Here is a 20453-nt window from a genome sequence, read left to right on the forward strand (position 1 = left end):
GTCAGCAAATTTCTGTGCTTTTATTTAATTTTTTCTCTGCCATCATCTTTTTGTTTTCCAATTTCAGTTGCCCACTTGAATAGATTTAATACAGACTTTTGTCGGCATTGTTTTAGTGAAATCGATTTTTGGAATATTTCTATAGGATTGCTAATTTCTTTTTTAGTTTTTGAATGGAATAATTTCTGTTTGAAAACAAAGTTATGAGTACCAAAGAACTTACTAAAGCTGGTTTTTGAATTTTATTTCTATTGGCTAAAACTTGCCAAGGCGAAATATCGCAAGTTCCATATTGCTCTAAGGCTGGAAACATAGGGGAGCGGCGAGCAAAGCGGCGATAATAGTTGCTTCAACTCAAAGAGGCCGACGAGCAGCCAGCACATTAGTGACGAGTTTAATCGCGTTCTCCTTTCGACGAGATGGAGGAATTATTTCTGTGGCTTGGTGCAAGAAGTGCCTATGTCAAAAAAAGGATTACGAGTGTACGTCCTCTTTGGTTTACCTGGAGGGGGGGAAATATTGATGCTAAATTTTGACATTGGCACTAGTAAGTTTTAGTAACTCAGTTACTACTTTGAAATTGACTTCGGCACTCCTTGCAAGAAAAATTCTGATGGTTAATGTATCAAAACAGATTTTTTACTCATTTTTACCAAAATCTGACATTGGCACTTCTTGCACCAAGCAACAGATTTATATTCAAAAATTCTTACTTGAAAATTTGGTATTTTCAGCAGCTTAGAAGCAGGAGCTGCAGTGTTCATGATATAAACAGGACTAGACATGAACTTGGTGAATTCCATCACTTGTACCAACAACTTCGGGAGCATCCTGGCAAGTTTCATGCCTATTTCTGTACTGACACACTAGCCAGTGTTGAAGGCATGTTAATCAAGAATAGGACGAATTTCAATGTTAACCCCATTAATCCTGTCCCATTCCTTATCTAACCCAAATCGGTTGTGATGTAGAAGATCCTTTTGGTCTCACAGAGGTTTCTTTTTAAAAAACTATACCAATAAATGCAGCAATATCCATTTTAACCTTTGGAAATTGAGCGCGATGAGAGCGAAGAAATCAAACATGTCACAACGCGTTGCTCTACTCTCCCTCTTGGGTAGCGTTGCTCTATCTTCGCTTTGCTCCCCGCTATGCGCGGTCCCATATGTTAACTTGTGTTTGTTTACGCCGCTTTGCTCTTCACTCCACTATGTTTCCAGCCTAATCCATTTTGTACAGTCTCTCGCCTCCATTGTCATCCCTAACAGTCCTACTCGCCGACTGAATCGTCAATAGCCCCGCGACTTCCTTGCAGTGTGAAGACAGTAACTATCATTAATATCCTGTAGAGATTCCTACCGCTGGGTAGTTTCTCTCCTCCTGCTCTTCACGCACTTTACTTATTGCTTATTACTTTACTTACTTACAATTTACATATTTACATATTGTATCTCGTATTTATACAGATTGTAATTAACTAAATAAATTAAAAAATTATTGACACTGATCTTTGGATTCCAAGTGAACTAATGTTAACTTAGTCCGTTTCTAGATTCTTAAATGAAAGAGAAATCTGGAATGAACACTTACCTCTCATACTACTGTCTCTTACCACTCATACTACTGTCTCTTACCACTCTTTTAAGTGGTTCAGTTCGTTCTAAAAAGGTAGTCGGTTCTAATATTATACGAGGGTCGTTTGAAAAGTCCGTGCAAAAATAAAAATTACTTAATTTTTTGGGATAAACCTTTTTTATTTTTCAACATAGTCTCCTTTTAAGCTTATACACTTCGTCCAACGCTGCTCTAGTTTGTTGATCCCTTCCGAATAATAGGATTTGTCCAAGTCTGAAAAATAGCCATTCGTTTCTGCAATCACCTCCTCGTTTGAATAAAATCTTTTTCCCGCCAGCCATTTCTTCATATTGGGGAACAAATAGTAGTCCGAGGGAGCCAAGTCTGGAGAATAGGGGGGGATGTGAAACGAGTTGGAACCCTATTTCCATTAATTTTGCGACCACAACTGCTGAGGTGTGAGCTGGTGCGTTGTCGTGATGGAAAAGGACTTTTTTGTGGGCGAATCGTGGGCGTTTTTCTTGCAGCTCGGTTTTCAAACGGTCCAATAACGATGAATAATATGCACCTGTAATAGTTTTACCCTTTTCCAGATAGTCGATGAGGATTATTCCTTGCGAATCCCAAAAGACAGTCGCCATAATCTTTCCGGCCGAAGGAACGGTCTTCGCCTTTTTTGGCGCAGATTCCCCCTTGGTAACCCATTGTTTAGATTGTTCTTTGGTCTCAGGAGTGTAGTGATGTATCCATGTTTCATCCACAGTGACGAAACGACACTTAAAGTCATGCGGATTCTTCTGGAACAGCTGCAAACCGTCCTTACACGATTTCGTTTTTGGTCAAGCTTGAGAAAATCACTCGACTTCCTCGATTCAAACGAAAGCCAAACACAAAGAAATAGACCGATCTGGCTGAAACTTGGTGTGTGTTCTTCCAAGAGATGCTACTAACTAAACATAACCTCGATACGCGCCAGTAGTGCTATCTCTCTGACTTTGCACGGACTTTTCAAACGACCCTCGTACTTTCACTCTAAATAAAATTTAATTTCATATCAGTGGCATCATTTCCATGGGTCTCAACTTTAGATGTTAAATTTTGTATGGTCTTGTTCTTGTTGAATTATTCCAAAAAGGTGAAATTTTTGGATGCTGGAAAAACTTACACCAGAAGAGTATTTTAGTAGCCTTGAAATCTACTTATTCGATGTTCGGAAATTAAGTTTGGTCTCCTCTTGCCTGGAGTAATCGACTTTTAGTTTTATTAATGCGTAGTTCTTAATATCCTGGCTGGGTTATCAGCTTAAGATTCTAGTATATTGATATATCGTATAATTACAGATAACTCCATCAGTAATAATGTATCTCAAACAGTTAATAAAAAGTATTGCCGAATAGTATGCGAACATTCGGTTGACCTGGAAGCCTAACTGCTTAGATAAAGTTATGTTCATTCCATCCTGTATTTAAAAGAGTTAGTTCTGACCTGCGACAAAAGCATTCAACAAACTAGATGAAGGTTTAACTCAAATTATTTGAGAATTACTAAAATTATAATACTACTTTTTACCATTTTACATTTTGCTTTATCGTAAATACCATAAAATATTATAATAAAATTTTTTATGTTTCAGGGCTGGTCACCTGAAATCGTACTGGTTCATCATTTTTTTAAGGTAACTTTCATTAATTTTGCAAAATTGAATTTCGTAAGAATTTTAAATTTGAGGTGCTCCTATTAAATTTGGAGGTTTTGTAATATATAGTTGGTTTTGGTTTTAGAACCATCTTCTTAAAATTTTAATCGGCAAAACGTCTACTAATATTTCTTATATTTACCTTTATTAAACCGAATGCTCCAATCTCGTCAATCTAAAATACTTCGAACTATTGTAAAATGTCTCCAATCTGACTTTACACGCTGACCTTAACCATTCCTTTTGTCACACAAGTCGCTAAAACCCAGATACAGAAATCTTCATTTTAACCTTTAATCGGACTTAATCCTCACCGAGAATCCTCTAGATAGGATACATTTTACTGTCCTATATTGACGAAGACTGTCTGCGAGATCAAATGACATTCATAGCTCACGTTAGCTAAGAAAGGCTTTTGGAGTTACACCGGTTATCGACAAAGCCACTTTTAATAGCGACCACTCTTCGGCAAGGGTTCGGTATGACTCCTGGGATTCTGGCTAGAAAAATGCTGTTAAAAGAGAAGTCTAGCGCCATATTCATTCTCCTTTGTCTGTGGAGAACAATCCTCTGTGTTGGAGAGAGGGGTCATCTCGAGGATTTTGTCCTCTTCTTTATCCTTCGCTGAATATCTCAAGATGGAAATCAGTAAATAAACCGAATAACTTACAACATATTGTTGAACGGTTTTCTATGCAATTCAAACTTATTTGATTGATTTTATAATAATTTGTGCTTGATTATGTATCATGGAGGTCTTCATTCTCTATTGCAATAGTTCCAATTGAGAATGTTTTGTAATGAAGTGAGGATCGATTTCATCCTTATGGTATCGATATTAGTGAAAGATCCTTGGAAGCAACATCTCTTAGTAACAGTATAACGCGCCTAAACTTAGTACTATCGTGTAATATTCAGAGTGCATTCATACTTGAATATATAATATTATTGTCTAAGGTAATTAAGGTGACATATGTAAATACCCTACAAATTTGCAAATCATTAGGGTTGTGTATTAAGCTAATCAAGTAGATTATTCAGATAATGGTCCATACAGCCTCCTCATCAGGCTGTTTATACTCATCACAAATACCAGGATTGATTTGGCGATGGTAAATCCAGATTATTCTGCTAGCCTGATTTGCCGAGTGCGTGAAAAAGCCTTCCACATCAACAGAGATTAGGTCGCTGTTATTAGATATTATTTTTGGATGTTTCATTATTTTACCTTCCCCTTCTCATAAGGGGAAATTTGGAAATTGGGATTCGAATGTGCACTTTTGGGGGAATCATTGGGTTCGAATTTTTTTTTTTTTTTTTTAAACTCCCTTTGTTTAAAGAATGTAGAGAAATAAAGGATGTGGCAATACTGGCAATGCCGCAGAAGGAGCTAAAATTAGCTTCTCTGGAGCTAAGGAATTCGTTTTAGAGGTTAACAGCGAAAAAACTAAGTATATGGTCAATACGAGGAAAAGAAGAATATCCCGGAACCTACGGCTGGAAGAATACTCTTTTGAAGGGGTGAAACGATATAAATACTTGGGGGCAGTTTTAACCTCTAAGAACAGTGTCAGGGAAAATCTGTTTGAAGGAATCGCAGCCGGTAACAGATGTCTCTGGGCGCTACAGCCAGTTTTTAAAACGAAATGCTTGTCCCGAGCTATAAAGATAAGAATATATCAGACTATACCTGCGTCCAATCGTTACCTACGGTTTGGAAGCATGGGTATTAACCAAAGCGGACGGACAAAGGTTGTGCAGGTGGGAAAGAGAAAGGTATTAAGAAGGATTTTGGGACCTATAAGGACGCAAGATGGCTATAAAATCAGGACGAATCGAGAAGTCGTTGAACTGTGCGGTGAGCCTGATATAGTAGCCACTATAAAGTCTGGTAGGCTATGATGGCTGGGACATTTGCACCGAATGGAGGAGACGAGAGGTCCCAGGAAAGCACTATATGGACACCCTGGTGGAAAAAGGCCAAGGGGTAGGCCTCGACTAGGGTGGTTGAGCGACGTACAGGAAGATTTGGAAGCCCTTGGTCAGCAGTGATGGAGAATGGCAAGAGATAGAGATAGGTGGAGAGCTGTAGTGGCTGAGGCTCGGGTCCTTCATGGACCGTTATTTATAGCCCTTGAGTAAGTAAGTAAGAGAAATAAAGAAGAATTTATTCTTCAATACAGATTTCTTTTCAGACATTGACAATGAAATCTCAGCCTAATTTGAGGCCTGTGATTCACTATACCGACAAAAAGTAAGAACATGGATAGATAGATAATAAATCTTTATTATAAATATGTTATGTACAATAAATACAGACATGAAATGCCAATGTATAATACATTATAACCTGCAAAACAATGGTATACGGAAAGCATAAGATTTGAAGGATACAGAATGCAGGGGAAAAAGGAAAGGAAACACCTGCAGCTAGTGTGGAAAGTTGAAGAAGTATGCGTTTAATTCTTTTGTGTATGTAGGGCAATAGAAGGATCTGTAGAAGGTTATGTCGCGGCAGAATGGATTAGGATGACAGTCTAGAGTGGGAAAAGGAGTTTCAGCAGACTGATTTTGGATATGATGGATTGTCCTGGGGGATAATGGATGCAGTCACGTGAAGTGGAATCATTTCCACTTTATAAAAAGAATTTTTAAGAAAACAGAATCATTTTCTTGAAAAAAACAGTTTTTAGGAGCCGTTTTTTAAAAAATGATTCTTGTACTAAGTTGATATTTTTTAACAAAAAAAGAGTTGAAATAGTTAAAAATGGAGTTGACTTTTCGGTGATATGCTCTCCCAAAGGCGGAAATATAAAATAGGAGGACACAGTAGAATATAGGGAAGAAAAAAAACCTGACACGGGTAGCCTTTTGGAGTGGTATGTGATTGAGTTCTTTCTGTGTTAGGTGGCTATAAAGATGTAAAATACAACTGAAGAAACCCCCGAAGATATAAACCTACTTTTGTATTTACCTTTACTTGTCATCCCCATTGTAGGGGACAAGTTTGTCCTTGTGTAGTAGGCCCCAAGACTTAGTAGCCACCAACCACATGACGCTCGATTCCGGTGTGGGTTCTACACATTTTGAAATATTTACAACACTCTACACACTTACAGTAGCCTCGTCTTAAAGTACCTGTATACTCTTTTCTACATCCACTTTGAAATCCATCCCTCTGTGGAGTTGCTCTGTGGAGTGACGCAATGTCATACCCACCCCTAAGCACAACTTTAAAGATGAAAACTGAATATTATTATTACCTTCCTCCTTACACTGTCAGCCTTTGTCAAAAAGTTTACTATTTATCTTTCATATTACAGCTTTTTCCATTTTCTAGGTATGTAAGAGTGGAACATATTTCTTTTGTGGATTACAAAAATTCATTGAATAAGAATAGAAGTTAGTTTTTCTTTACTCTTGGGCTCTTTCTACTTTTTGAAGAATGGAAATCATTACTTCCTTCCTCTGCTTGTGAAAAGCTTCCACCTTCATCATCGACAGAAGCCACATGATTTTCTTGCGCTACAGAAATTGGAGCGGTAGGTGCCATCGCTAAATGGCCTGAAATACAGCCTTTGGAATCAAATATGTCCCTCATATCATCAATATTTATTTGAGCATTGTAAAAATATGGATTTCCCATTATAGCTCAACATTAACATCACCAGGTTAAATAGTGACAAAAGATTGTCAAATAAAATATCAGGACCGTTTTTAAAAAATTCATAAGTAACTCGGTCTTATTTATAATCTCTTTAACAAAAACTTACAGTTTAAAAAGTTAAGTATAAGGGTTGATTAAACGCCAAAAGGTACACAAATCAGCAAGTACCCAACATTTCATTAATACTTCATTGATATTATTTAAGTAATTTTACTGCATTAATTTTCATTAATATTTTTTAGAATTCATTAGATGTCACAGACCCTTATGCTGGCCATTTTCATCTACAAAATATATGTTCAAGTAGCACTGTAGATTGATTGTAGTATCTATTTATCTATAATAATCAAACTATTAATCACAGGTTAAAAAAAAAATCATAAAAAATATGAGGCTAAAAATTCAAAAACTGTTTTTAAAAAATGCTTACACCAACATACATCAATGATTTTGCTTATTTTATTTATTTATTTTTATTTTTAAACAAAAATATATAAGTTCATTCTTCGATTAATGTAATTGTTACTTTATGTAGTAGTCAAACGTTTATAATAATAGGTAATAATTAATCTGGCTTTATCCGCAAATAATATAGTTTTCTTCAATTACATTCTCAATCTAGGTATTCTTCTAGGTATATATGTAATATAAAATAAATAAAATATGCATAAATAAAATTAGGGGGACTAAATTAAATTACAATTGAGAAATGAATAATTATTGTTGCACAATCTACTTGTTATTAACTGTGTGTTATTTGTGCTCACGAATATTTCGGTAAGACGAATTCAATACTAAAATATTGTTTTAAATCCTCCGAGATTCAAATTTAATCAGTAGCCGACTCTAACTTTGTCTTTTTCTACTTTAACATGCATGTACATAATATGTGACAACTTCAGAATAAAGCATATTAAAGATAAATCAGAAGAATAATTTGGAATACAGTTAAAATAAAGTACCTATTTAATAACGAAGTTATAATATACATTTTATCATAATTATAACAAAAAAATATTATGAATGAACTGGCCAGCATAAGGGTCTGTGACATCTAATGAATTCTAAAAAATATTAATGAAAATTAATGCAGTAAAATTACTTAAATAATATCAATGAAGTATTAATGAAATGTTGGGTACTTGCTGATTTGTGTACCTTTTGGCGTTTAATCAACCCTTATACTTAACTTTTTAAACTGTAAGTTTTTGTTAAAGAGATTTTTGTACCTTTTGGATAGATTTTCCTTTTTGTCTATTTTACAAAGTTACTTATCTGCTTCACAGATTTTTTTAAAATTTAGAATAAGCAATTCTATCATTATAACCTGATAAGGTGTTAAGTCGGAACCATAACTACCATTGGAGAGATCTTTTTAAAGAATGATTATAGTTGCCATCCTCAATAACAACTTTTTTGAGAAAGCGTTTTGAATAAAATAGGAAGGTATTTGTACGTAAATAGCAAAATTAAATTGCGATTTAAGTACTTCCTTTTAAGAGGAGTAAGAAAAATAAACTGCGATTACAGTACTTCTCCCTAAAAGGCTGAGAAGCAAAGATTTTGAATCGAACGACAATTCATTGATGTAAATCGGTTCACTCAGTGATAATTTTATCGATTGCAATACTTCCTCTTAGTAGGTGTAAGAGCATGAAGGCACTTCACACCCACGTAGAGGAGCTTTAACCACTTCTTCGTGCTAAATTTTATCAAAATCGGCATAAGCGATATAGAAATATTGGTAATAATAGTTTTAGAATGGGCCTTATTTGGGTGGGGCGAACTCCCCTCCTTATGAGGCACGGCGTCGAGACTTTTAAAGTTCAAATCTGTACAAAATTTCGATTCGATTGACACTTCATTCATGAAAATCGGTTCACTTGTCGATAATTTGAAACGATTGCTATACTTCCCCTTAACAAGTGTAAGAGCAGATCGTCGCTTTAATGTTACGTAGGGGAGCCCTAACCCTGTCATCCTACCAAATTTTATCAAAATCGGGCTAAGATTTACAGAGTAATTAGTAATAATAATTTTGGAGGGGGCTTTACATAAAGGGGGCTAACTCCTCTCCCATTCAATGTACAGCATCGAGACCCCCAAAAGGCACATCTACATAAAATTCCGAATCGAATGACACCTCATTCATGAAAATCGGTTCGCGCGTTTAGGCGCTACGCAGTTTACAAAAAAGGTAACAACAACAAGAACAAGAACAAGAACAAGAACAAGAACAACAACAATTTCTGAAAATGCCGTTTTTGCTCATTTTCGGCAACTTTTTTCTCGAAAACTATTAGATCTGGGTTGTTGCAAAAAAATTACAGTGATAAAGGAGGGTTTGCCCTATATTTTAAAGAAAATTTGGGAATTTTATCTTTTATAGAAAAAGAGAAAAAAATTGTCAAAGTTGGGTGTTTTTCAACGTTACGCTTTTTCGTGCAGTTTTTGACGATCAACCCTTATACAACTGTCCTACCGGACAGTTTTAATAATGGTGTTACACCTTCATCCTTTAGTTCTTCAATTATTTTCCCATTATTCAAACGGGGTGCGGTGAATGATGTGTCCAATTACAGGGGAATTTCTTGTATAGATGCGGTTGCCAAAATTTTTACAGGGTTACTTCTCAGACGTTTGGAACGCTTTATGTATGATAATCAACTGCTGAGCGAATATCAGGCGGGGTTTCGGCGGGGATATTCAACACTGGACAATATATTTGTACTCTCTAACATTGTAAAGCTTACTCTTTTAAAACGGTCTCAAAAGCTATACTGCTTCTTCGTTGATTTTTCGGCCGCCTTCGACCGTGTAAATCGTCAAGCATTATTTTTAAAGCTTTTCAATATAGGTATTTCCTCAAAATTTGTCACAGTGTTGCAATCACTGTACTCGGAAACTTTAGCTGCTGTTGGATGTAAAGATGGGATTTCCCAGTTTTTCCGCGTGGAAAGTGGCGTCCGGCAGGGTTGCCTGCTAAGCCCACTGCTTTTCTCGATTTTCTTGGATGAGTTGCCCATTTGTCTTGAAAGTGGTGTTCGTTTTTCAAATACTGTAATAAAGGTATTAATGTACGCAGACGATATCGTTTTGATCAGTGACAACCCGATTAAACTCCAAAGAAATATAAACATTCTAGATGCCTACTGTATGCAGTGGGGTTTAACAGTTAATTTAGAGAAATCCAAGATATTGGTATTCAGAAAAGGAGGGAGACTATCTTCTCGTGAGAAATGGTTTTACAGAGGGCAGAGGATAGATACTGTCAACAGCTATAAGTATTTAGGTGTAGTTCTCACTCCTCGCCTCTGTTTTAATACTCATATCAGGGAAAAAGTGTCTTCTGCTAAAATGGCTCTTAACTCTGTTTGGTCGGGATTGCTCTCCCAAAACTTAGTTCCTGTTTCGCAAAAGTTCCAGCCTTTTAATTCTGTTTCTAGGTCAATTGCTTGCTATGCAGTACAGGTCTGGGGTTACCTATGCTACGATGAATTAGAAAAATTATTACGTTTTTTTATGAAAAAAACTTTTTTGCTTACCGTCAATAACCCCAAATTTTATATTGTATTTAGAGACTGGTGTGGACTTGTTGGAGGTGTTTACCCTGAGACTGCATTTCAAATATTGTCTAAAAGTTTTGAATCTACCTGAGTACCGTCTTCCTAGAATAGTTGCATTGGAAGTAATTAAACGTAAAGTATTCTGGTTTGAACACTGGATCAATCTTTTTGACAAATATACTGGTTTCTTTCCCTCAGTTGAGAATATGCATCTATGGAGTGGTCAGTTGCCTGTTCTGTTGGATACTGTTAGGCTGGCGCATCGGGAGGAGTGTGTAGAAAAAGCCAGATCGTCGACAAAGTTTTTGTTCTATAAAAAATTAAACTTCTCGTTAAATTTTTTTTCTTTTGAGCGAGATTCCCAGGCCAACTTTTACCCATTAAAAGATCTTTGCTGGTTTTTTAAATTGAGAGGAGAGTTGTTGTTTTTAAACTGTACTCCTTGGGTCGAAAGGCAAATTGAACTCTGCTCTTTATGTAATTTGAAAGTTAGGGAGGATATTATGCATTTTTTGGCAGTTTGTCCCATACTGTCAGAATTTCGAACAAGGTATCTGGGTGCGTCTACCTTTTCTGAGGCTGAGATGGTCACTTTACTAAACTCTTTTAATAAAAATTTAATTATATTTGCTAGTCGTGCATGGCAGTACCGATATTTCCTTGTCCAAGAATTTAATTATTGAATTGCTGGAATATTGCATATTTCTGTTTTTTCTTGTTTTATTCTTCATTGTAGTTAAATTATTTTATTTTATTTTTTTGGCACTTTTTGATTTTAAGTATTCTTATCTTGTTTTATTTGTTAATAAGTATATATATATTTGATATTTTGTGTAACCCCAACCTCCGGCTGACGGAATTTATCCCAAGCCGTACATACTTTGTATTCAAGAATTTTTGTTCATTTTCTTTTCTATTTCAATAAAAGTATATTATTATTATTATTATTTATTTAACATCACCAGGTTCGTGCATAAACCTGATGATTTCCTTCCCACGTTGTTGGTTTGATGTTTAGTTATCATTTTAAATATGTATATTATAACCTAAAACATAATTAAATATAATAAATTTAAAAACTTCAAATCATAAACGATAGATGTATTCCTCAATTCAGACAATACTGAAGTAACATTACACATCTATTTTTTTTTAAAATTAAATTAATCTCTGTTAAAACAAAGTAATAAAACAGAGATTTTGATTTCAAAGAATGAAAACTAACATATAGGAGCAACATAGGCAAAGGAAAAAGAATGGAAATGCATCGTCATTTCCTTCTATTCTATTGTTGACAGAAAAATTGGTAGCAAAAAAAATGAAGAATTGCTTCATTTAAACTGTACCATAGATGTAGCAAAAGGCGCCACGGTAGCCGAGCGGTTAGAGGCGAGACCTGCAAAGCTAATATGTATTGTAGTAATGGGTTCAATTCCCGGTCTTAGGCCTTGGATTTTATTTAATGGTTAATAAAAAGAAATTTACAGTTAAGTATGTTTGCTAGTTGCCTCCGTCAATGACACCTAATTTTGGACTTGGATGTAAAGCCCGCCTGAAAAAATAGGCGATTACTTTACTTTAATTTGAAAGATCTCTTAAGGGGTTATAGGCAGTCAGAAATTTGAAAAAATCGATTTTTTTTTTTATATATATAAAAGTATAGTATCTCAGGAATGTTGTCCTAAAATTTCAAGTCGATCCGAGCAAAATTGTAAGAGTGAAAGTGTTTACAAGCCCCGACCGTTCGAATAACCATCGCTGAGCACAGAGCTCAACTTGCTACGCGGGAGGCAAGAATCCTACGCAGACAGCAGAAATCGGAAAACTTGGACATTTTGGAAGACATGGAGGACTTATTTTATGGGCCTGGAATCGATGACACTGTGTAAGTTGGAAAAAAAAATTATCCAGGTTTTATTCGCAAACCTTTAACCGCTGAAAACTTTAAACGCGTTTTTCTCAAAACTACGTTTTCAAAGTGGGTGGACACGATATCTCAAAATCTACTGCACCGATCTTTTTGAAATTTTACGTATTTCTTTTACACATATTAAAATCGTACAGCTTCAAAATGCATGCATTGGTTTTGCAAAAAACTGTATTGTTTTTCCATTTATTAGGCTTAACAATGCAAAAAAAGCCGTTTTTTGACCTGAAAAATTAAAAAAAAAAAATCCGCAACGTAAACCGATTTGGTTTTCAGTGGATTTTGGTTAGTTTTGACCCAAATAATAAGGAGAAAGAAAAATTTTTTCATGTTGGTGAACTTTTCAATTAAAATCGTTCTAGGCGAACCGTGATATACCAATGGAAATTGGAATTTTGAGACTTGTTTCACTACCTAGTAATGTAAAGTAATTGGCCTATTTTTTTTTTAGGCGGAGCTTGACGTCCAGCTACCAATTAGGTGTCATGGACGGGGCGGAAGCTCATATTTTACTTTAAACTATTTTTTCTAACAAATAAAAAGTAGTCATACGCAGGATTCGAACTGGTGATCTCCCACTTACGAAGCCACCCTCTTGACCACTAGACCAACACTCGCCCCCTTATTAGCATTATTAAATACGTATTTTGGAACGTACCGAAAGTTTCTCTAAACTTTCACCTTCGTACTTTAGGGTAGAATGTTTAAGAATTACAGAAACAGAAAGTTAGTATTTTGGGGCTTTAATCAGCCGCCATTTTGTTTTTGCACTGCCTCTAGAATATTCAGTACTCTCACTAATTAAAAACTAGGAAAATTACTACGTTCCCTTATATATATATATAACTGATATACCTAACTCATGAATGCGTACGTTTTGTTTACTATATTATATAGAGCAGTGAGATTTGCAACAGGCTCTTTATGTTATATATAAAATAGTGTACCATTCACTGTGGTGCATATATGAGGCATTATACTATGGTAAAAGAGGTATTTGGCAATGTCTGTGCGTGTGTGAGTCGGGTTTGGGCGGGAGAGGAAATGAATGTGTTGTACGTATTTTAGGCGGGCAGAGCGGAACTTGTATGGCGGGATGTCTATAGACTGTTGTTTGCCGGCTACAGTCAGACCTCTAACCAAACCCTAGCCTAGGCACAGTATTTGAGTAAGACCAGAATTTACAAGCTAATTTTACCACATAGTTCAGTTATGTAAACAAGGAAGATAATGGCACTCCACGCTGTTTAAAAACCTTATAAACTAGCTTTAAATTCATTTTATTTTAATTGTAAAATTTTTTTTAATCATTAATACACTCGTTTCTTTTTATAGAAAATGCAGTTTTTTTAAAAAATTGTTCTGAAGTATTTCGAATAACGAAGAAGTGTCGAAATTTTTGAATGTAGAAAGCAGTCTTCGCAGTTCCTTCGGCGTGAGCCACAGTATCTTCTTGTTCTCCTTGTATCTGCACTCCCGACTCATTTCCAACTCATTGTCATATTCATATTTTAATCTACATAGATGATCTAGCTGTCCACTTCTCGCATATTGATTCAGTAATAAGCACACATAACCTTCCAAAACATCTGCAATCTCGCGTAACGGTATTTAACTACCTAGATAGATTGAAGATTATCGTCCATTAAAGTTGAAATATAACCAAATGGAAGGAAGATGTAAAGTAAAGAAATAGCCTATTAATTAGGTGGCTCGGACGTAGACGATTAGTAAACATACGAGGTGTGGCTATTAAATAACGAGACTGATGCTGCTACAGAAGAACTATGCATGCGCCAAATCCTAACGACCGACAGCTGTGCTGCGTAAAGCCTTCTCTTTTGATTGCAGCGTCCCACGTGTTTGTAGAGAAATCTGTCTGACCGGAACCGTCGTTTGTGTAAGAGGTGTTAGTTTCGTTTTGCCGGAAACATGATACTACACATGTAGTAGAGCAACGAATTGTCGTGAAATTTCACATGATACTTGGTAAAACCGCTACTGAAACTTATCTTTTATTACAAAGAAGTTTATGGCGATGAATGTTAATTACGTGCGCAAGTTTTTGATTGGTTCAAGCGTTTCCAAGATGGCCGAAAAGACGTCGGAGATGATGACCGCCCGGGTCGCCCTTCCACGACCAAAACGGATGAAAATATCGATTATAATTAATCAACATTACTACCGGTGAGGTGCTTGCTCAACTCCGTGAAAGAGTAAGGGAAAAAACGACCCGATTTGTGAAAGAACAAGTCACGGGGTTCTCCATCAAGACAACGCGCCAGCTCTGTCTGTCAAGACGTTTCTAGCCAAGTACAATATCCCAGTTTTAGGCCATCCGCCTTATATGCTGTTTTTTTACATTCATAGATTTCTTGGTCCATCAATTGATTGAATAGATATAAAGAAACTTTTGATAAGTACTTCACAAGGTTTATTATGTACTTAGGGCGACATAAAAATAAAAGGGTTTTTTGGTAGGAATCGTCGCATCTTTATTTAATATACATCCATAAGTATGTGGTTTTTAAAAAAAAGTTATAACTTTCAGAACGTTATTATGGCGAAGATTGCCCCGGTAAACAACAGTTTACTGGCTATATAATGGTACACTTAGCGCCCATAATCATAAATATTGAAACGCTTTTCCATATTACTATAACCTGTAAGCAGGGCTAATAGATATTTCCACTATGTCGTTAATGTAAGTCTTTTTGGGTCTATAGTCTGCAACCATTATTTACTTGCTCCGACTAAGTACGAAGAAGTATTTGCAACCACCTAGTTAAAATTTGAATTTCGAGTTATCACTTTTAAATATCCTGTGAAAAGATCCTCAGAGTCCCCCCCAAAAAAATAATTTCGATCATGTTTTGCTTGCTTAAGGCTACAGAATTACTTTTGCAGACTCCATTAATATAATTCTAAATTAATTATTTCTTATCTTTGCCATATTAAACTAATAACTAGTATTGCATTCAACATTTTAGCTTGTAATTAGGCTAAGTACAACAACAAATATATTGAGCTATTTGTAACACATTACAGAATTACTTAATGAATAGTTAAGTAATTGTTAGTAATTGACAATTACAGATTATTACAGGAGTCTTTTAATTATTTTTTGTTGTAATAAATGATGATTTTATTTCCTATTATTCTTATTTATTTCTTATTAATTATTTTACTTTTTAATTATAATTTATAAATGTATGAATATTTCTATTTTGTCTTTATTGTGTGTATGCAGAGCGTTATTTAAAAACGAAAAACTGTGGAATGCGCTTTTTTACTTCTAAAGGAAAGATACCGATGTTAAAACCAAGAGAAATATGTAAAACTTTAAATTATCAGGCAAATAGTTGGCAATGACTTCAGTTTTCGTTAACGAGTTGAGCGTGTTTGACGTGTATACTCGTACATGTCAAACCTAATCTCTATAACGGTGCGTTCGACGTGTATACTCGTGAAAAATATAAAATTGCTATTAACTATAAAAACTCGTAATTTTAATAAAATACAATAAGTGTATTATTTGATGGGATGTTTCCTTTATCTTACTAGTGCTGCACGAGACCGAGACGAGGCGAGACTTTATGCAGTCTCGATCTCGGTCTCGGTCTCGGTCGCTCAAGTCTCGGTCTCGGTCTCGGTCTCGGTTTTTTGAATTTTTGTTTAAGTATTAAAAGCGGTTTGCTATTAATAATCTTTTCAAAAAATGTTATTATTTTCTAATAATTATTTTAATTTATATATTGGTAATGAAAATGTATGTAAAAGAAGACAACTACTTACACTTCAATGCATCATATGTTACTATTACTGTTATATATCTTTATATAATTTCAAAAAGATGTTAAAAATGCGCCAAATGAAAGACCCAAATAACATATCTGCCTGCTATAACAAGTCAATTCGTGAAATAAAAAATACACCTCCCAACAAACTTCCCGCTCCATTAGTTATGGCTGTTGGTGAAGATAAAGAATCTGATGATTCACCTTTTGACGACGAAGACGACTGTATCAATATTTTTGCACCATTTGCTCAAAAATCAGCAAATATCACCGAAGCATGGAAGACAGAAATAATTAATTACACCAAATTAGACCAAGCACCAGTAGACGTTGACATTTTAGAATGGTGGAAAACACTTGAGAATTCCTTCAAAAATTTGTCTAGAATGGCGAAAGATATTTTTAGTATCTGTGCAACTTCAGTGCCATCGGAAAGATTATTCTCGCAAGCTGCGATGATAATGACCAATAGAAGATCTTCTCTAACTTCTGACTCAGTAAAAGCTCTTTTATGTATCATTGCTTGGGCAAAGTGTATCTTAAAATCGAAAATTTGTGGCAATATTTTTTAGGTGCATAGATAGTCTTTTTTTTCAAATTCACTAATTCCAAAATTCTAAAATACAATTCAAATAATATCAAAGTTCAAAGTATTAGATTATTAATAGTGAAATTTATGAAATTGAATGAATGAATGATATGATTAGTGAAATTTAGTGAATTTATGTAAAAATTATGTAATTCGAAGGGGACCGCCACGGTAGCCGAGCGGTGCGAGACCTGCGAAGCTAATGTGTATTGTGGTGCTGGGTTCGATTCCCGGTCTTAGGCCTTGGATTTTATTTAATGTTTAATACGAGAAATTTATAGTAAAATATGTTTACTAGTCGCCTCCGTCCGCGACACCTAATTGGTAGTTAGACGTAAAGCCCCGCCTGAAAAAATAGACGATTACTTTACTTTGCTTACTTTACTTATGTAATTCGAAGTCAAATAGATGTAGTAATATTGAACATATATAATAAAATCGTATCTTTTAATAATTAATTCAATACCCGTAATTATTATTTATTAATAAAGAAGACAATTTTATAATTTTGTAGCTAAAAATTAATATTTGAAAAACCGAGACGAGTCCGAGATTTCTCGACGAGATATATATCATGTCTCGATCTCGGTCTCGGTCTCGGTTGCTCAAGTCTCGTCTCGGTCTCGTTTCTCGTGCAGCACTATATCTTACCAATAGAACTGCGGTGGGAGTCAGCCAAATGATAAGTGGTTGGTACATGTTTGGTCACCGCATTAGAGATTGGGGAATTAGGCACACAAATAGTAGCTTACAACCCTTGTGCAATGCCGTTTTTACCATAGATAGAGATTCAGATCTCAGTAAGAGCATGATTTCATTTTGCGCAGAATTCAAAAGCTCTTTTCTTCCTTGTAAAAGCTCTTGCGGCGCCCCTAGTTAACTAGGAGCAATGAATACGTGAAGCGGTGCAAGATTTTGGAATGAGCACAGAATGCTCTATAATGTCAAGCCCCCCTATAGATTGCAGAAAAAGTCGCTTGCAGTGACTATTACAACGTTGTAAACTTTTTGGTTATTTTTGCCCTGCGATCGACGTGAATACACGTCATTTTCTGATTTTAATTCCGCACACTGTGGGTTTTTTTAAAAAACTAAATTCCACGCTTAACTGGTTAAAACTTATTTATTTATTTCTTAAACTAAGACATAAATTAGCCTCGATTACTTTCTACGTTAGTTTCTTGAGTTGTCTTATCAAGTTTACGAACAGGACTTGTCTTTTAACGTTTCAAGAATAATTCAGTAAACGTATGAAGTTGATTATTCCAGACTTAAAATACCTATTTATAAATTAAACTTAAACCATTTTAGTTGGATGAAGTTAATATAATGTTGGGAATACATCATTCTCTTGCACTAATTTATACTAAGATCACGTACCAAAATATTCCTAACTTCTCCTCATCAGAGTAATTCTAGCTTGTCGGCACTTCTCTAATCTCTTACGATATATCATTTGCAACTCTACCTAAAGTTACCTCTTTTACCTTAGTCTTTATAAATCAATTTTATTCAGGTTTTCTTATAGGAAGTCATGGGATATCTTTAAATTTTGCTAAAAATAATTAATTTATTGGAAATTTACAATTCATCATAAAATATAATTCATTAAATTATCTGAAATGTTACTTTTATGGGGCTGTAGTGTGGAGGCAGTTACTCTAAGGTATCACGCTCGCTGGTTATCGAATTGTTTCTAGTTTCGAAGTCATCAATAGATCTGAAATTCTAGATAAAAAGGCTAGAGTGAAATGGAGAAGTGTTGTCAAATTTTTGCTATTTGAATTTTTCAAAAATTTATACAGAGTGATCCATTTAAAACGCACCAATCGCTAATAACTTTTCAAGAAAGCGGAATTTCGAAAAAACCCACGAAGTAAACTATGTTTTTTTTGGGTCTAGTTTCCAAATTTTCCACACCTGATGCATTATCTCCATTTTTGGCAGAGTTAAGTGCAAAAAACTGATCAGGGTTTCATACGAGGGTCGTTTGAAAAGTCCGTGTAAAGTCAGAGAGATAGCACCACTGGCGCGTATCGAGGTTATGTTTAGTTAGTAGCATCTCTTGGAAGAACACACACCAAGTTTCAGCCAGATCGGTCTATTTCTTGGTGTTTGGCATTCGTTTGAATCGAGGAAGTCGAGTGATTTTCAAAAAACGGACGAAAAAGAATTTCGGGTGTTGATTAAACACTACTTTATGAAAGGCAAAACGCCTCAGGAGACTAAAGAGAAGCTTGATAAACATTATGGTGACTCTGCACCCTCGATTAGAACAGTTTATAAGTGGTTTCAAAATTTTCGGAGTGGCCATATGGGCACAAGTGACGCTGAACGTTCTGGACGCCCTGTTGAGGTTACTACTCCAGAAATCATTGATAAAATCCATGATATGGTGATGGATGACAGAAGAGTGAAGGTGCGTGAGATTGCTAGTGCTGTGGGCATCTCGAATGAACGGGTACATAATATTTTGCATCAACATTTGGACATGACAAAGCTATCCGCAAGATGGGTGCCGCGATTGCTCACGCTTGACCAAAAACGAAATCGTGTGAAGTGTTGCAAGGACGGTTTGCAGCTGTTCCAGAAGAATCCGCAGGACTTTAAGCGTCGTTTCCTCACTGTTGATGAAACATGGATACATCACTACACTCCTGAGACCAAAGAACAATCTAAATAATGGGTTACCAAGGGGGAATCTGCGCCAAAAAAGGCGAAGACCGTTCCTTCGGTCGGAAAGATTATGGCGACTGTCTTTTGTCATTCGCAAGGAATAATCCTCATCGACTATCTGGAAAAGGGTAAAACTATTACAGGTGCATATTATTCATCGTTATTGGACCGTTTGAAAACCGAGCTGCAAGAAAAACGCCCACGATTGGCCCACAAAAAAGTCCTTTTCCATCGCGACAACGCACCAGCTCACACCTCAGCAGTTGTGGTCGCAAAATTAATGGAAATAGGGTTCCAACTCGTTTCACATCCCCCCTATTCTCCAGACTTGGCTCCCTCAGACTACTATTTGTTTCCCAATATGAAGAAATGGCTGGCGGGAAAAAGATTTTATTCAAACGAGGAGGTGATTGCAGAAACCAATGGCTATTTTTCAGACTTGGACAAATCCTATTATTCGGAAGGGATCAACAAACTAGAGCAGCGTTGGACGAAGTGTATAAGCCTAAAAGGAGACTATGTTGAAAAATAAAAAAGGTTTACCCCAAAAAATTAAGTAGTTTTTATTTTTGCACGGACTTTTCAAACGACCCTCGTAAGAACCACTAGTTTTGACAATGATTATGAAAACTACGAAAAAAATTGTGAAAAATGACGTTGACCTCGTTTCGATATCCCTAATATTTGTCGAGATATCTAAGATTAAAGTTACAATTTTATCTATTCGTGATCGGTTTTCAATATTAATTTTCCACCAGAAATACACCAGTTTTGGGAGGTCCTCTGACTGCAAAAAAATGTTATTGGTGACGCAAAGAACAAAAATAATAATAATAATTGAAGATTAGGGAAGGGATTAGCTATGAGGTTAGCATAGCCCATAGCATTTCCACCCCTGATGCATTATCTCCATTTTTGGCAGAGTTAAGGGCAAAAAACTGATCAGGGTTTCATACGAGG

The 20453-nt window shown here is 35.6% G+C and overlaps 1 protein-coding gene across 6 annotated transcripts in view; it reads left to right on the forward strand.

Moving 5' to 3' along the window:
* The window catches only part of Pgant9 (polypeptide N-acetylgalactosaminyltransferase 9), a 709503-nt gene that overhangs the window by 257808 nt on the left and 431242 nt on the right, over positions 1–20453 (forward strand). For 5 of the 6 annotated variants that reach the window (XM_074114441.1, XM_074114448.1, XM_074114443.1 and 2 more), the window contains one exon: positions 3209–3250. The exons of the other annotated variant lie outside the window; for it this stretch is intronic. The gene's annotated coding sequence lies outside the window, so the exon portion shown is untranslated. The remainder of the gene's footprint in view (positions 1–3208; positions 3251–20453) is intronic. 6 annotated transcript variants of the gene reach the window in all.

This window comes from Rhodnius prolixus, unplaced genomic scaffold (genome assembly GCF_049639745.1).
Source record: "Rhodnius prolixus isolate KJV_2025 unplaced genomic scaffold, Rpr scaffold_7, whole genome shotgun sequence".
Classification (NCBI taxonomy): Eukaryota; Metazoa; Arthropoda; class Insecta; order Hemiptera; family Reduviidae; genus Rhodnius; species Rhodnius prolixus.